Source organism: Silurus meridionalis, chromosome 23 (assembly GCF_014805685.1).
Source record: "Silurus meridionalis isolate SWU-2019-XX chromosome 23, ASM1480568v1, whole genome shotgun sequence".
Classification (NCBI taxonomy): domain Eukaryota; kingdom Metazoa; phylum Chordata; class Actinopteri; order Siluriformes; family Siluridae; genus Silurus; species Silurus meridionalis.
Window position 1 is genome coordinate 15039065 of NC_060906.1, and position 15529 is coordinate 15054593.

The 15529-nt window shown below is 37.5% G+C and overlaps 1 long non-coding RNA gene across 1 annotated transcript in view; it reads right to left on the reverse strand.

Moving 5' to 3' along the window:
• Window positions 1-15529, reverse strand: part of LOC124377290 — a 24800-nt gene continuing 9271 nt past the window's right edge. The window contains exon 2 of the long non-coding RNA XR_006924087.1: window positions 1-439. This is a non-coding gene — a long non-coding RNA (uncharacterized LOC124377290). The remainder of the gene's footprint in view (window positions 440-15529) is intronic.

A 15529-nucleotide genomic window follows, 5' to 3' on the forward strand; every position in this document is an offset into this window, starting at 1 on the left:
TTAGTGAAAGCAATGTTTTATTTTTATGAATGACGTGTCTTTGAGACATATTTTACCAAGTTCACACACACTAACTCTGAATCATTTGTGTACACTTCGTTTTAAGCTCTGTTGCATCTTTGCATCTTTTGTATCCCAAAATGAAGCATTCTTATTCAGTGTTGTCTGAAGTGGGGTCTCTCATTTACACACACTCTCTCCCTCCCTCCCTCCCTTCCTCCCTCTGTCTTTCATCTTTCATCTCTGCTTGGCAGCATAAACGATGTCCACAGCTTGCGTCTCGCCCCTCACCGTTACTATGGCAACTGCCGGGACAGGGGAACACTGTGTTCTTTGCAAATGGGTCACGGTCGAAGCGACTCATGCCGAGCCATACTGAGCTGCTGGCTCTTCACGTTACGTTGCTGATGACCTATATCGCCTCTTAAAACTGGAATCCCTGGCAGACAAAAGGGGAAAGATACATTAGATATAGCCACTGGCATCACCCGAGAGATAAAGCAGGGCATTTTAGTCTCATTAAACAACTTAACACTAACTAAAATACGTCTAGCACCACTTAAATAATGAGTGTCAGTTCTGTAGGAGTATATTTAGCTCAGCATGAACTAGTCTTTCACTACTGATGATGTCTGGACACCAGTACACATATGAGCTAAGCAAGATTTTTTGGTGATAATAATAATAATAATTATAATTATAATTAAAATAATTATAATTATAATTATAATAGTACATGACACTGTACACTTCTATGAGTAATGTTTTCAGGCAGTGGGTGCTAATTTTAAATGCATGCTGGTTGGAACACACTTCATCCTGATGCAGTTGAGAGCTATTTGCACCATGTCAGAAAAATGCTTTTGCACATTTTACATCATGGTTAATTGGCTTAAAACAAGTGCTTGACTAATTTGTGGTATATACAAAGTGACAGCAGGTAATATTAGTGTAAAACTGATATAGTCTGTGCACTAAATATGATTATATTTTTACCAACACATGTAACAAAAGCATTTTATAAGATGAATATCTTGGATTTACATTTTTCTTCTATACATTTCTTACATACGTACATTTGTTCACAAAAACCTGGATGAAGATTTTAGAAGATTCTAATAACACGCAGTTTGAATTATAGGTGGGTATAGTGGTGATAGTGGCTGAAAAAAGGGAGGACAGAAAAGCAGAATGTGTCTCATGCTATGTAAACGTTTCTAAATGAATTGAGATGTATTTAATTGTACAGCATTGAAAGGCTGGGGGGAATACAGTACACGCTCATCTCTAACTGTCCAACATTTTCAATTAGCATCCAAGAAAAATGTCAAAAAAACAGTTCAGGAAGTTCTTAATGGACAACTGGGGTGTCTGGAGTAACATTCACAACATTCACATTTACCTTTTTTTTTGGCTTTTACTTTTGTATGATCTCAGAGGACCATTCATTTATGCATTTTGCATATGTCAAAGCTGCATGTTCATCCTCACACACTTTCCTTGACATGATTCCCCAGTGTGTTGAAAGGGCTGAAGTTTATCCAACAAAATAAGTTGTCTTTTGCTTTGCTGCCAGAAGTCCTTCATTCTGTGGTTTGGCACTGCATCCCTATGATGTTAACTCAAGGGCAAAACGAGCGGCCTCCAGAGCACAGGAGCCCCTGCCATACAGGAACCACATTGTCTTGCTGTTCAGAGAATGTTCCTGGCAGAATATATATAGCTGTCATCCATTTCACAGATTTAATGAGCCAAGGTAGAAAGCTTTGTCTTCGATTCTCCTTCAACCTGAGTGGGCAGTTTGGTATTTAAGATGTTCTGGGGTTTATGCAGTCATGCAAATCAATTTTCAATATGTTATGTGGAAATAGCAGCGTGTCAAATCAGGTTTAGTACTGGTTCGGAAGTACCTTTTAATGGCAGATTTGCATAGTGGGGCCAGTTAAAGATGGTATTGTTGTGTGGTAATGTTGGTTTTGAAGTTTGATTCAGGTAAATGATGTAACCTACTTTTTGTTCCGAGATTTGGCAGCTTACCATATCTTGATGACATTGTGCTACTGTCCTCCAAACAGGATGATGCAATGAAAGACAATCCGCTGTGCACAGTTAAAAGTCTCCTTTCTAAATGAAATATTGAAAAATGACTCTAACCTTCTGTCTAAGCACCTTCATAAATATACAGATTCCCTTATTTGTACTAATAAGCTGAAAGCTGTTGAATATTAAAAAACTAGAGCTTATGGAAATAGCACAAACAGGATGTTCTCAGAATGATTTTAGGCTTGCGCTCCACCAGGGCCTGCCTTACAGAAGGCTGGCATCCAGTTACATCATTCTTTAGTGAACGGATACTCTGATTACAGGAAATGCAAATACCGGCCTCTGGGGTTCTTTCCTTTTAGTCCTCCGGTCTTACATAACCAATCAGAAAGGCTGACACATGCACAATGCTCACTCTATTGTTCAAGTTTCACATTCATGTTTCAAATAAAACAGGGAGCTGTGTGTTTTCAGTTGTTCTTACTCAACATTCCTCTTTTATTCACTGGGAGTATTTCATTACTGCTTTCTATGTACAGCTTCTGTTAATCCTACTCTGCCTGGCTTCATTGACAGATTCTGGTGGCCTCAACAATGCTGCAATATCTAATACATTTATTCAAGTATTACAAAATACTCTATGTTAAAATAAGTGATGTGCTGAGAGTTATATTATTTGTTCAGTGGTGCTCATATATCCGTTATATATTTGGCGAATGAATTGTCAATAATTGTATACTACAGTAAGTGCATTTTTTACATCACCCTTTGCATTACATTTCTAGAATATCGTCATCTTTACACTTACCATGATTTTGACAGCTCTATCTAAATGAACAAGTACGTAAAACCACACCAAGTCTCGTCCTAAATGGGATCCTACATTCAAGCATATTGTGTATTATAGTAACAAAGATCACTATTAATTGGACAGCTTCCATCAGGCCTCTTTCTGGGTGCTTCTAAAAGAAAACATTGCTGCATTTTAATTAAATTCAGTGCACTAGATGGTGCTTTAGAAATCTGTTAAAAAACATTTTGCAAACAAAATTTTTATCTGAACACCACAGAGTGACTCACAGTGATCTGCAGCCCTAACATGGAAACATAAAACAAAAACCTTTTCAGGAATCTTGCCTAAACTCGCATCAGTTCTGAATTCCTCAAATTGTTCTGTGTGCAATTGCACTGTTTTTTAAATTTAGTGTAATCTAATTGGCACCCAGGTACTTTTGAGTGACAGGCATAAAATCCTGTCACCTGTCTGGTACAGCCATATATTTTCCTCTACTGAGCAGACCTCAGGATATCAATTGATGATTATTATGAGTAAGAGGTAAAATAATCATCTTTTGTAACTGGATACATTTGAAAATTATAGGGCTTAATAGTTACGTGCTCATGTTCTCTTACAGGCAAGAAATGCTTACAGTTGAGTGCACAGAATGTACAAAAGGAAGCATTAAAATGCCATGTAAATTCTTACTGGTACCAGGCTTAGGCTCACAACAGAATTTTCTTTAGACCAAGTAAACACACTTCTCTCTAAGGTTTTCAAATTGGCAGAGTACAATTTAGCAACCAAATGGAATCACAGATGTTACGAAGCCAATTAAACATCAATGACCCAAGCTGAGAGTGTTTACTGCAAACTCGGCAGCTTCGGAGAGAGCATTTATTTTAAGTCTGTTCGAAGCTGGCTCTTGGCTGCTTTAGCAACAACTTGAAGTGAGTGTGACTCATAATGATACCTTTCTCTGCGTCAACTACTCCTTTTGAGAATTTCCTGACCATGTACGGTTTTTACTGGTCTTTTCTAAGTATAAACCAAGTGCTTTTGTGCCATATATATGATTGCTGGACCATCGGCGATTGCATTGCCTTTTGCGTTATCAGAATAAAATGTATTCAAGTGATCATCTTAACCACTACACAGCATGTGAACAGCATGAAGAGAATATCCCCTTTCTTGATCACCATATAGGATGTACATATTGAACCTTCTGTGTGTGTTGTATATGGTATAAGCATAGGGTTGCTGCACTGTGGGGTCTTTGACCTGGCAATGCCTACTGCTTCCTTGTCTGATGGAGAGTTGCCACTAATCTTAGGGCATTGATGCCTCCATGGCAACAATCTGTCATGACATATGTGTTTCCTTCCGCTCTGATGTTCATTCCCTGTCATTGCTTCTTAAAGCACTAGCGCACAAAGGCACACGAACATGCTGACTTTGGCTTCCCTAGACACCAGGAACTTGTCTTTGCCTTGCAAAATGTTGACATTACTGCACATAAGTAGGAGATAATAAAGCGCCTCTGCAAAGTGCATTGAGTTTAGGTGACCCAGTACACTGTTACTCTATTTATCCCTTATAGATAATCATGATAATACAATTCAGTGAGGTGACAGTAATGCAGCCTGTATGCAAAACCCACAACACAGAGATGCAAAGCAGGACTCAGCAGACATTTAAAAACACCCTGCATTTCAAATGAATATTTAACTTGCAACAGAGCATTGTGTGGATTGTCAGTAACGTACTGAACAGGAACACTATAATCCTGTATACCGCTGCTTTATCGTTACAATAGCAAGTGTTTAGTTAATATCTTAGACCATAACCTCAGCAGGTACTCATTCTCATTAATCAATGAATGAGCGCTTTTCCACTAAAAATAATGGTTGCTCTCGGCTCATTTGTGCTGTTTCTGCATTTCTCTCAGTGCTCACCTGATAGACAGAGTGAAAGATGTGACAAGCCTTCCTGTATACTTGGCTGTTGCGTATTAAAATATATGAGTAAATGCATGTTTTGCTGGCTTTGCATCTGTGAGGAAGCAGCCCGGGTGTGTTTATATGAGAAAGAGATATGAGAGAGAGTGAGAGAGAGAGAGAGAGAGAGAGAGAGAGAGAGAGAGACGCTCCCTTGATGACTCATGCCTAAATGACAGACTAGTTGTTCTGTTCTCTTGTATTTCACGAGCAAGGCAAGAAAACAGTGTCTGAGTCAGAGCAACAGGCACAATGTGAGTTTAATTACATTAATGCTATGCGTTGTGCTGGGGAATTATGCTCATTCACAGTGAACAGACACATGCTGCTTCAGATCTGTCTAGCTGAGATCTGAAATATGAAGCTAATCTGTTGATTTGCATAGATGCTAACACATTCATTACCATTAAAGGTTAATTCACAATCTATCAAAGCCTCTAGCAAAAACAGTAGAGGATGAATTATAAGTGTGTTTAACTTGTAAAATGCATCTGCTTGCTATAATTTTTAATTATATTTATAACTGTATAAAATAGACTTGGCCCTACAAATAAAAAAGTAATAAATGACACTAGAGCATGTGTGTGTTAGAAACAGACTAAGATTGAGACTGAGATAGCCCTACAGCAGTAGACATGAGGTACTAAGTGGGTGAGGTGAGTGCACTGAAACTCCACTCTTAGCAACAGTGAGATTTGATTATTACCAAGTAACCATGGAGTGTGTCGTGTCTCCGTTCCGTTCTTAACAAAGCAACAGCTTGAGAGCTAGACTGCAGTCTGATCATTAACATGAAAATTACAGAGGAAAGATTGTTCCTCTGTGCTTTATACAACATACTATTAATGTTATACATTTCAGTCATTAGATTGCAATGCCAATAAATGCTAATGTATGCTAACCATATTCCTATTTGCATGTGGCATCTGTCTGTAAACTGATGAATATATAAAGTCTTACCTCATGGAACCATTCTGAATAGAATTACATTCAATGCTTGATTTGATGGTTACAGTATGATGGCAGATACAATTTAAGATGTTTTAATGACATATGAAATCATAAACATTTAGTCATTTTTAACAAATATTTTTATATTTTCAGACTGACAAAGCATGTTTTATTCTGAAGCTACTGGGTAAAATGATGATGTGGGTTCTAATCAAACATACATATATGCAAAATATATATAGCATCCATTTTAACAGAGTTTATTTCACAACTGGTTGCTAACAAATGAAATTTTACTTAAAGAGCTTTATTTGAATATCTTTTTTTTGCCATCACTAGTTTTACTGTAGACACATCTTCGTTTCTTTACTCTCAACAAAGTCTTCTGCTATGACATCATATCAGTCGAGGTTTTCTCTGATGTGGGCTTTACTATTCGGTGCAGTATGTGTAAAAAAAAAAAAAAACTAAAATGAGAACATGGACACTCTGCAGATTTTTTGGACCTACTGGTAACACACAGAAAAAATTTACTGATAAGGAATAATTGTGCTATTTGGGACAGGATCATGTGCCACCTACCTATATAAATGTATGTTGCCAAACTGAAACAAAATGATGTTTCCCAGGAGAGCTTTTACCTTCAGACAGTGGTGGCTATCTGCCTACCAGTTTGCTTCTTGGACATGGTGGCTTTAGATATTCTTGATCAATTGGTCTGCTTTGCCTGGGGTCTTCTCTGATCTTTCCTGGCTGCTTCACCGAACCCCAGTCATCTTGCTGACACTGCGTTAGATTGAGACTTGCCCTGGAACCCTCTGTCTGTCTATGCTACTATCCTTTGCACTACCTGCTTGAGTGTCTGTTTTGGTCCACGACTCTGACCCTAGATTAAGCTCTGATAATTAGAATAATATAACTCTACCTCAATATTTACCTTTGCTTCATAAAAGCTGCATGCATGCCTCACAGCATTAAACCTCATGCTTGGACCTGCCCCTGTGTTAGTATCAGGTTCTTTTCATCCTTAAATGTTTTGGAACAAAAATGTTAATCAGAGGTTATTTGATGTTATTTTTTCAGTCTGTGTACCCCAGCAGGCAAATCCAAACATGGGATTTGCTAACCCTATTAATATCATGTTTTATTTCATATAGAAATATAATTTATTTATAACCTTACAGCTATATATATATATATATATATATATATATATATATATATATATATATATATATATATATATATATATCAAAGGTCAAATAGCCCTTGATGCCTTCAGTGTGACTCTACAATTTTCATAGTCATGAAAATAAAGAAAACTCTTTGAATGAGAACTATAATAATATATATATATATATATATATATAGTAAGCACTTTACTATACTGTACTATAGTTATACGTCCTTATAAGTAAAAACTCAGTTATCATGTCTAACAGCTTTCTACACCTACTATTTTAATAAATGAAGCCAACGCACATACCTACAGTTTAATCCAATCAGTGCCATATGGGGTTGAAATGTAAGAAGTTAAATGTTAAATGTGCCAAACTTTGTCTTTATTGTACCGTAATTTCCGGACTATAAAGCGCACCCATATACAAGCCGCACCCACAAAATTTTACAAATATTTTTATTTTTAACATAAATAAGCCGCACCTGTCTATAAGCCGCAAGTCTACACTAATGTACTTTACACAGGCTTTAACGAAAGACACATTACACACGGTGTAACGGGTGAAATATGTTGCGCTTCCTTTAGGAGCATGGCGGTATTTTGGGAATAGCATGCCAGAAGCGAGCTCTCCCTTTACCCTGACTCAACGCGCTACAACGGCTTGTATCTAAACAGTAGCCGACCAAGAAAGTCATTGTTCACTGTCTTCCTCCTTCCTTTTACAACTATTTCTCTCGGGAGTTTATCTTTTGGCATCGTCGTGCGTTTAAAAATCACCCAATGGAAGTTTTTTCTCCCGATGCCGTGCAGCTTAGAACACAGGTGAGGTGCGTTTTTTTGTTTCCGTTCGGAAATTTCATTGGTCTAATGTTATGGGGCTCAGTTTTTTGGCTTGAGGTTTGTGAAACTGGGAAAAACCCAGGAAAAATTCATAAATTAGCCGCTTCGTTGTTTAAGCCGCAGGGTTCAAAACGTGGGAAAAAAGTAGCGACTTATAGTCCGAAAAATACAGTAGGTCACCTTTATGTTTGGGTGCTTTTTTGGATAATCTATTTACACTTTTCAACTAGCCTGTTTTTTTTTTATCTCATGTAGTCCCCTACTATATATAGACTGTATATGTTTATTACATTTAGAAGTTTAGAAGAAACTTTGCAGTTATTATAAATGTATGTTTGCCATGTCTCAGCTTTTTAGGTTTTCCAGTCTAAAACGACACTGACATTTTTTTGTCACATACTGTACATATTAAAATGTTGTGTTTCTCTTTTGCATGTCTCTTCTGCAGACACATTTATTTTACATTTTAAAATTTGGTTATGCCACCTACATTGGTTGCCTGTGCAACATCTTGATCGAAGTGCTATATTTATTATTTTAAAAACACACAGTAAAGTAGCAGTAGAGGTTTTAGGCATGTTTTATAAGACTAACACCATTCACCACTGTGTTTCTAAAACTACCTTCTTAACCAACAGGATATTTGCAGGAAACTGCCAAAGCAACATTTGAAAGCAAATATAAACAAGAAAACATTTCTTGTTAAAATAGAGTCAAAATTTGTTACAGTTAGACTTATTTTCGCAAAGTTTTTTGCACAAGTGTACCCAAAGTAAATTGGGATTATTTTGTATTTACTTTTCTTTTAAGGTAAGTTTTGATCATGATCATTTCCAGGCAATGTGGCTTTTCATTTAAGAGAAATTTGGATTTCATTAGCCCGAATAAAGAATCTTATTCTAGACTATCCTTCCAGACTTTATATGATTTTCATCCAGTAATATCATCAATCATGTGCTCACTGCTCTGCTCACTGCTCAGTGTCAATAAAAACCGAAGGGCATTTACTGACCTTTAATGTAACAATTCTGCAAATGACAAATTTGGTTTAGTCATAGCTCAACAATATGTAAGCTGATGTATAAAATATTAAATGGTACATGCACACTAGCTAAAGAAAATGCTATCTCTGACGTCAGTGCTCTAAGGAAGAATATCACTTTAGCAGGATGAAGTGAAGGCCTGGTAGCTTGTTTCCATTGGAGAGGACTGGAATGTGACTTTTGCCCATTAACCCTGAGAGAAGTTAATAGGACCATCGTGCCAATGCTTGATGTAGCCATGATCAATTGTTGAAGATGACATGAACTCTCCTAGGACACGTGTAAAGGCAGAGCACATCACATGCACACTTTAATCCGTTCTGTGTAATTGAATTAGGTGAAAGGAATGTGCTTGGACTCCCCTCTTTCTGCACCACTGCAAGACTTCTTGGGCTGCAAGTCGAAGGAATCAATCTGACATAGCGTCAAAAGCCCAGATCAATTCCTGTTCATGCGTTAAGCAGTCCAGAGTGGAAGGGTGGAATTCTAGTCCAAATGTAATTTACCGAACAGCAGTCAAGGGTGAGTAATGTGACAGGAAGGATGGTGATTAAAATGGCTTTTACATGACTGGAGCACGCCCGAGGAAAGATGCCAGATTTATTGCCAGCAGTTGAGGACGTAAAGCTTTTCGTGTTTTTTTTCCTCCCTCGACCCCCTTCCCCACCTCACAGACACTTGCATCTTGGCCGATTACTGGGTTTCTCATTCTGAACTAAGCCTTGCATCATGTCTAGATAAACGAGACAAATAAGAGACATACAGGATTGGTTGTGGCAACCTACTCCTGGCATTAGTGGAACTCTCAAAGCAATATTTTTTCCTTTTAATGGCTTTGCTGCCTCCCCCCTCCTTTTAAGAGAGATGATGTGAAAGTCTGTAACAGTATAGAAACATACATTTACATTAGTTTCAGCACACTATGAATTGAGTTCAAAGGGAGGGATAAAAACTGTATAGATAAATTCTTTTGGTCCAGTGGGTGAAGCATAGAATACTTAAATCCATTGCGTATTTCGGGGTTGCAGATACTTGCTAAAGCTAGTAATTCATGAAAACCAAGCAGTCATTTTTTTACTATTGGCTTGACAATTGTTAAGACCACAAGTTTAAGTATGATGAAAGACTTTAGATGTAATGAGTCATAAAAACATTGCTTGTCACCACCAGCATTTTGATTTTTTTCATCTCAGCAGCAGGCAATGAGATGAATATTCCCCTTTTTTTCCTTTAGGGAATATGAGTTGTCCTGTGTGATTTATTCCAGCATGAGTAAGAAACGAGTGGCTGTTGAGGGACTCCACAAATGTGCCTGTGCCGATCAGTGTTGGAGGTCTTTTTCTGCTGGCATGCTGTACTGTGGTCAGGTCTGTAATAACTTGGGCTATATACCATCATCTGCTTCATGTTGTTTTTGTGCAACACAGGCCATTTTGGGGCCACTAAAATTCCTGTCCTGATCATGTTCTCTTGTGGTTTGGAAGTGCTTCAAGAAAAGGATTTTGAGGTTGTTTTATGAAGGATGCAAATGTTTTAAATTGTACATGTGAACACCATCACAGAAGAATGTGAGAATGGGAAAGAATTTCCACATTGTAATTCACCTAACATTGATTGAAAGTGATAATGAGTACATTCATTTTCTAACCTGATGCACGTCCAATTCTCTTGAACCTGATGTCATGTTTTGCTTTGCAAAAAATGTTATTCATGGGCACTCATGTGAGCGGTAATCCGGAAATGGGCCTTTTTGCATTTTTAATACAAGAATGTTATTGTCGAACACAAACACCTCAGCACAAAAACAGATATGTTATGAATCACTGTACAACTGACTAGCAGTTGGTGATTATGGCAAAAAAAATACTAATGCTAAGCTTTCTTCACAATATACAGTGTACAATGAACAACAAAAAAAAGATTCCCATGTAATAGAAAATTTCACAATAGTGTTCAACCAATCATTGTGAGTCTGCAGGTTCAAATCCTGACAATCCATCAGTGGCTAAGGTCCAAAAGAGCAAATGTGTTTATTGAAGGAAGTTAGAAAAAATTAAATGAAATGATTGGTACACAACTAGGTTGTGTGTACACCTTCCAAGCACCTTGCAAGCCACTGATAGCAATATAGAAAGTGACTGTGAAACTGTGATTGAGCAGAAGTCTAAATACTTAAGCTGGAGTTCTGTACAGCTCCTGCTTTGTGCTAGACAGCCAGGCCTCCTTAATTAAGAGTCATGGATAGGAGTGTTTTGTAGTTGTAGTCTGGAGACAGAGATGAGATGGGTGAGGAAACTCACAAGGCATGAATGGGAAAGATAGTATTTAACACATTGTCCCATACATCCCTAACACAATTCCACCATTCAATCAAGGATTTTCTTGTTAGTACTATTGGCATCTCTGGCTCTGACAGTACAGTAAATCAAGCTGCTAGAAGCATCAACACCAGTTCATTATGTGTAGCAGTATACAGTGACTGCAATTAGGGAAAATAATTGCAACATGTTTTTTATTATTTTTTTTTTTTACAATGTTGTTATATCACAGTTTTGTGTTTAATGTAAAACAGCCCTTTAGAATGCATGAAAGTAAGGCGTGGGCTCACCATACCCATACTAGATACATTGAACAGTCTTGCATTGTCCTGCGTGCAATACTCAGAATGCTGAATTATCATTCGAATCCAAAAAAAACGTTCCAATGAATGCATGTGTTGCAGAATTAGGCCAAGACACAGTGTGCATAAACACACACTCAGAAACCTCTCAGTTTCTGGATGCCCTTTAAGACAAGTCTCAAAACAAGTGCACTTCAAATCCCTACAGACCCAAAAACTAAAGCCTTATCACAATGTCTTAGTCAGCTGGTTCAAAACCTTTAACAGACACTAACATAGACCATGCACAGACCAATATTGCTACTCAGTACACAGGATCCCTTGTTACAGACAGATTCAGTCTTAATGTACTTGGCTTTGCCAAAGGGCAAGTGGCCCGGGGCAAGTCCAGTGCAAGTTATCAAGTTATCTACTCAGTGGAAGGGTCTGCAGTAATGTTTGCCTCCTAGACAGTAGATGGCAACCCAGTGGCATACATTTTAATAATGGCAACCCTACAATGTATATCTCTGGCCCCCACACTTACACTTGATCCATGAGGTTAATACTGGTGCTTCTGCAGTTCTCATGATTGCTAGAGTTATTGTTATTTGTTAGTGTTATTTTCGGATACCAGAAAAAGAATCAAATTGGTTTGATCCTGTAGCAAACAAATAGATTTGGAATTGGTTTTAGAACGTTTTTTCTAAATATGTAAATTATATGAAGATTATACAGTTCATATAAGGATAGATCTTTTTTCATTTATTTATATTTTTGCAACTTGTGTTTTTTTTAATAAAAGCTACAGATTTTTGTTTTTAGCTAAGAATGTTGGAAGTGACTCAATATTTAAAAATAAATATAAAGCATAGTTTTTTTAAGGAAAACATATTGGGTGGAAAACGATATCTGCTGATATGCAAGGTTTCAACATTGTGCCATCTCGAACTATTATTACAGCTATGAATATGTGTATATTTATATATATTCATATTATAAACATTTTATATTACTGATATATAGTACAGCTTTATGGGATCACAACCTTTGGGTTTTAATTAAAAGTTGGATGCAGCTAACTTTATATTGCCTCCCTGCCCTGAAGCCTCACACTAAAATGTAGACAGAAGTGTCACATTCTGAACACCAACACCCTGCAGTGCTATTCCCATGCATATTGGAATGGCTGCTGTGTTTAAGTGTAAAAATAAGCCCTGATGTGTACTGTGGACCTCTACTGCAACCTGTAAACTCAGCTACCAAAAGAAAGCAAGAGAGACAGAGAGAGAAAGAGAGAGAGAGACAGACAGAGAGAAAGAGGGTCACAGTGGAAACTCTGACTCATCTGCTCCACATTGCCACTCTGATCCCAAATCAATTTAGCATTGAGTCAACACAGGACTTCCTCTCTCTCTCTCTCTCTCTCTCTCTCTCTCTCTCCCTCTCGCTCTCGCTCTCACTCTCTCTTGCACTAAACCTGTGTGTGAGTGTGTGTTTCTGTGTGATAGATTTAAAGATTGATTTCCCCCACAGCTCTCAGCATAAGGACAATTCTCTTTGCATGTTAGCGGGCAATCATGCTTTCTGAGCAGTTCATCTACACCCACATACGACCTGTTCATTCCGCGGCGACTGTGAAAGACAGTAATCTTTTAATCTCTTCTTGTGATGACTGGGAGCTTGTTTCTCTTCCAACCCACATAGCATACAGTGCCTTGCATAAGTTTTCACCCCCATTAGGCTTTTGCACACTTTGTAGTGTTACAAAAAAACCTGAATCTGAAATGGACTTGTATAAATATTCACACTCCCTAAAATCTGTGTTGCTTTCCTTAATAACACCCTTCTTCTCCCTCACTGACTGTTGGTGGATGGAGTCTAATTTGTCCCAAATTTGTAAAAATTTTGTAAACCAACTCCTGGTTGATACTTTTCCCAGCACTGCTGTTTTGAACTTTTGAGTGAATACTAATGCAATTGTAACTTTTACATTTTTGAAACTTTTTCACTTTTGTAGCCTGGGCTATTTTTTCAAGACACTGTAGGTATATATTGGTATGGGGATTGTGGGGAACATGTGTGTGTGTGTGTGTCTGTGTGTCTGTGTTGTATTTGAGCATCCATGTAGTGGAGGGCCTTTAACAAACATATAGTATATACACAATTTATTTATATTTATGTCACATGAAAATGATCGAAGGGTTATTCTAAGAATTTATCATTTTTTTATTATACATATAGAATTGGGTTAACAACCTTTTTGATCGAATTTTGTCTTTGCTTTACAGTACAAGCCACACCCAGAAGAAAATGTTCTAACCCGTGGAGTGCTGCATCTTTCTCTGAAATGCAGATGTTTTTATAATTGTGCAGGTACCACAAATTTAATGAAAAAATCATAACTGTACATAATACTAGCCTACTTTATAGTAGCTCAGAATGTGGTTTGGGAAATGCTCCAAGTATTGATGAATCATGATATACATTTCTAGTATTGTTGCTGTGTTTGAAGGTGTACACAAATTTAATAGCTTTCCTTAAATTAATGAAAAAAAGGCTCAAAAACTGGAATCTTACTCAATATAACCCACTTTAAAATGCATAACTACTGCAAACACATTAGCCTAACTTCTCTACACCTGAAACTGATCCCTCTTAAAGAATAATATCGGCTGATTTCACTCATGTTGGGTTTGTTTACACTCTCACACACTCTCATGCCCTCGGTTGCTTCGGATTTGTATAAATGGCTCTCATTCAGTGCTTCATATAAATATAACTGCATTGTGTAAATTTAGTGATGGTGTTTCTACATAAGTACTGTCTCTGACCTAATTTCATTACTAGCTGACCTTAGAACAGCAATGCATACCCTCAAATGTTAATTGCTGTTAGGTGTCAGCCAGTGTGGTTTGTGCTCAGTAGATGTTGAATCAGAGGTAGGTGGATCATGAATGCTTCATAATGAGAGAGATGTGTGAATGTGGGCGCGCTGACTCTAAATGTGTGGGCTGAGGTGACAAGTGCTGAAAATAAACACGGGGGATTTCTCACTGGCATTTCAAAGGTGTCTGTATGTTCTCACACTAATGCTCTTTTTTTGTTGTTTGTTTAAATATTTAGATCATGTAACTTTACTTGTGTTTTTTTATATATTTTTAAAAATAGTTCCACTGCAACTGTAGAAATAAGCACAAGACCTATATTTTAAAAATAGTCAGAGAGTGGTCTTGCACTCAGATTTATATGCACGACATACACACACATGCTTCTTTACAATGGAAGGTGAAGGTTTAAACTCAGGGAACAAAAATACAGGTCACAGTGACCTATCATGAGGTTTTGAAATAGGAGTGCGGTGACTGTGTTTCGATAAGATGTGCCCTACATGCCTGAGCTCCTGCAGTTCAGAGATATGTGCATGACTCTTAAGACTGATTCTGCTACCTCTGTGCTTGATATATAAATCCTCTTATACAATATAGGCATGATGGTGCACTGATAAGTTGAGAAAGGTTTCTGCTTGATTTGGCTGTGAAGGTGACAGAGGAAGGTTGGTTTATTTCTTGGCTTTTTGTTGCCTGCAATAACAGCGCTCGAATTGATGATCAGGAATATCATAAAAATTAAATGACAGCATATGCATTATGCCAACTATATAAGTGCAAAGGATCCTGCAGCAATACATTATTTATAAAGTACGCATACAGAATGTATAGTCAGTGTGCAAGCCTTCGTCCACATAACTTTTAAATTTATGTTTACAAGGAAAGCAAATTAATATTTAACCAACATGTAAAATCTAAACGTTAAAAGGCACGTCATAGGCGTCTGGAAATGCAGCGAGTGTAAGGCCTGACTGTGTGTAATCAAAAGAGAACGAATCAGGTTTAAACCTCCAGCCGGTGCTGATAATCCCCCGTGTACAAATGCCATTTGCAATCAAGAGACATGATAATGTGACCTAAAATGGTCACCTGCTGATAACATTTACCCATTCCTGTTGCCAGTGCAATCAAATAGTAGAACAGAGTTTCAGCTGCAGCTTCTTGTAGTATCAATACCATCAACATTTTATAATCATTTTGGACAAGA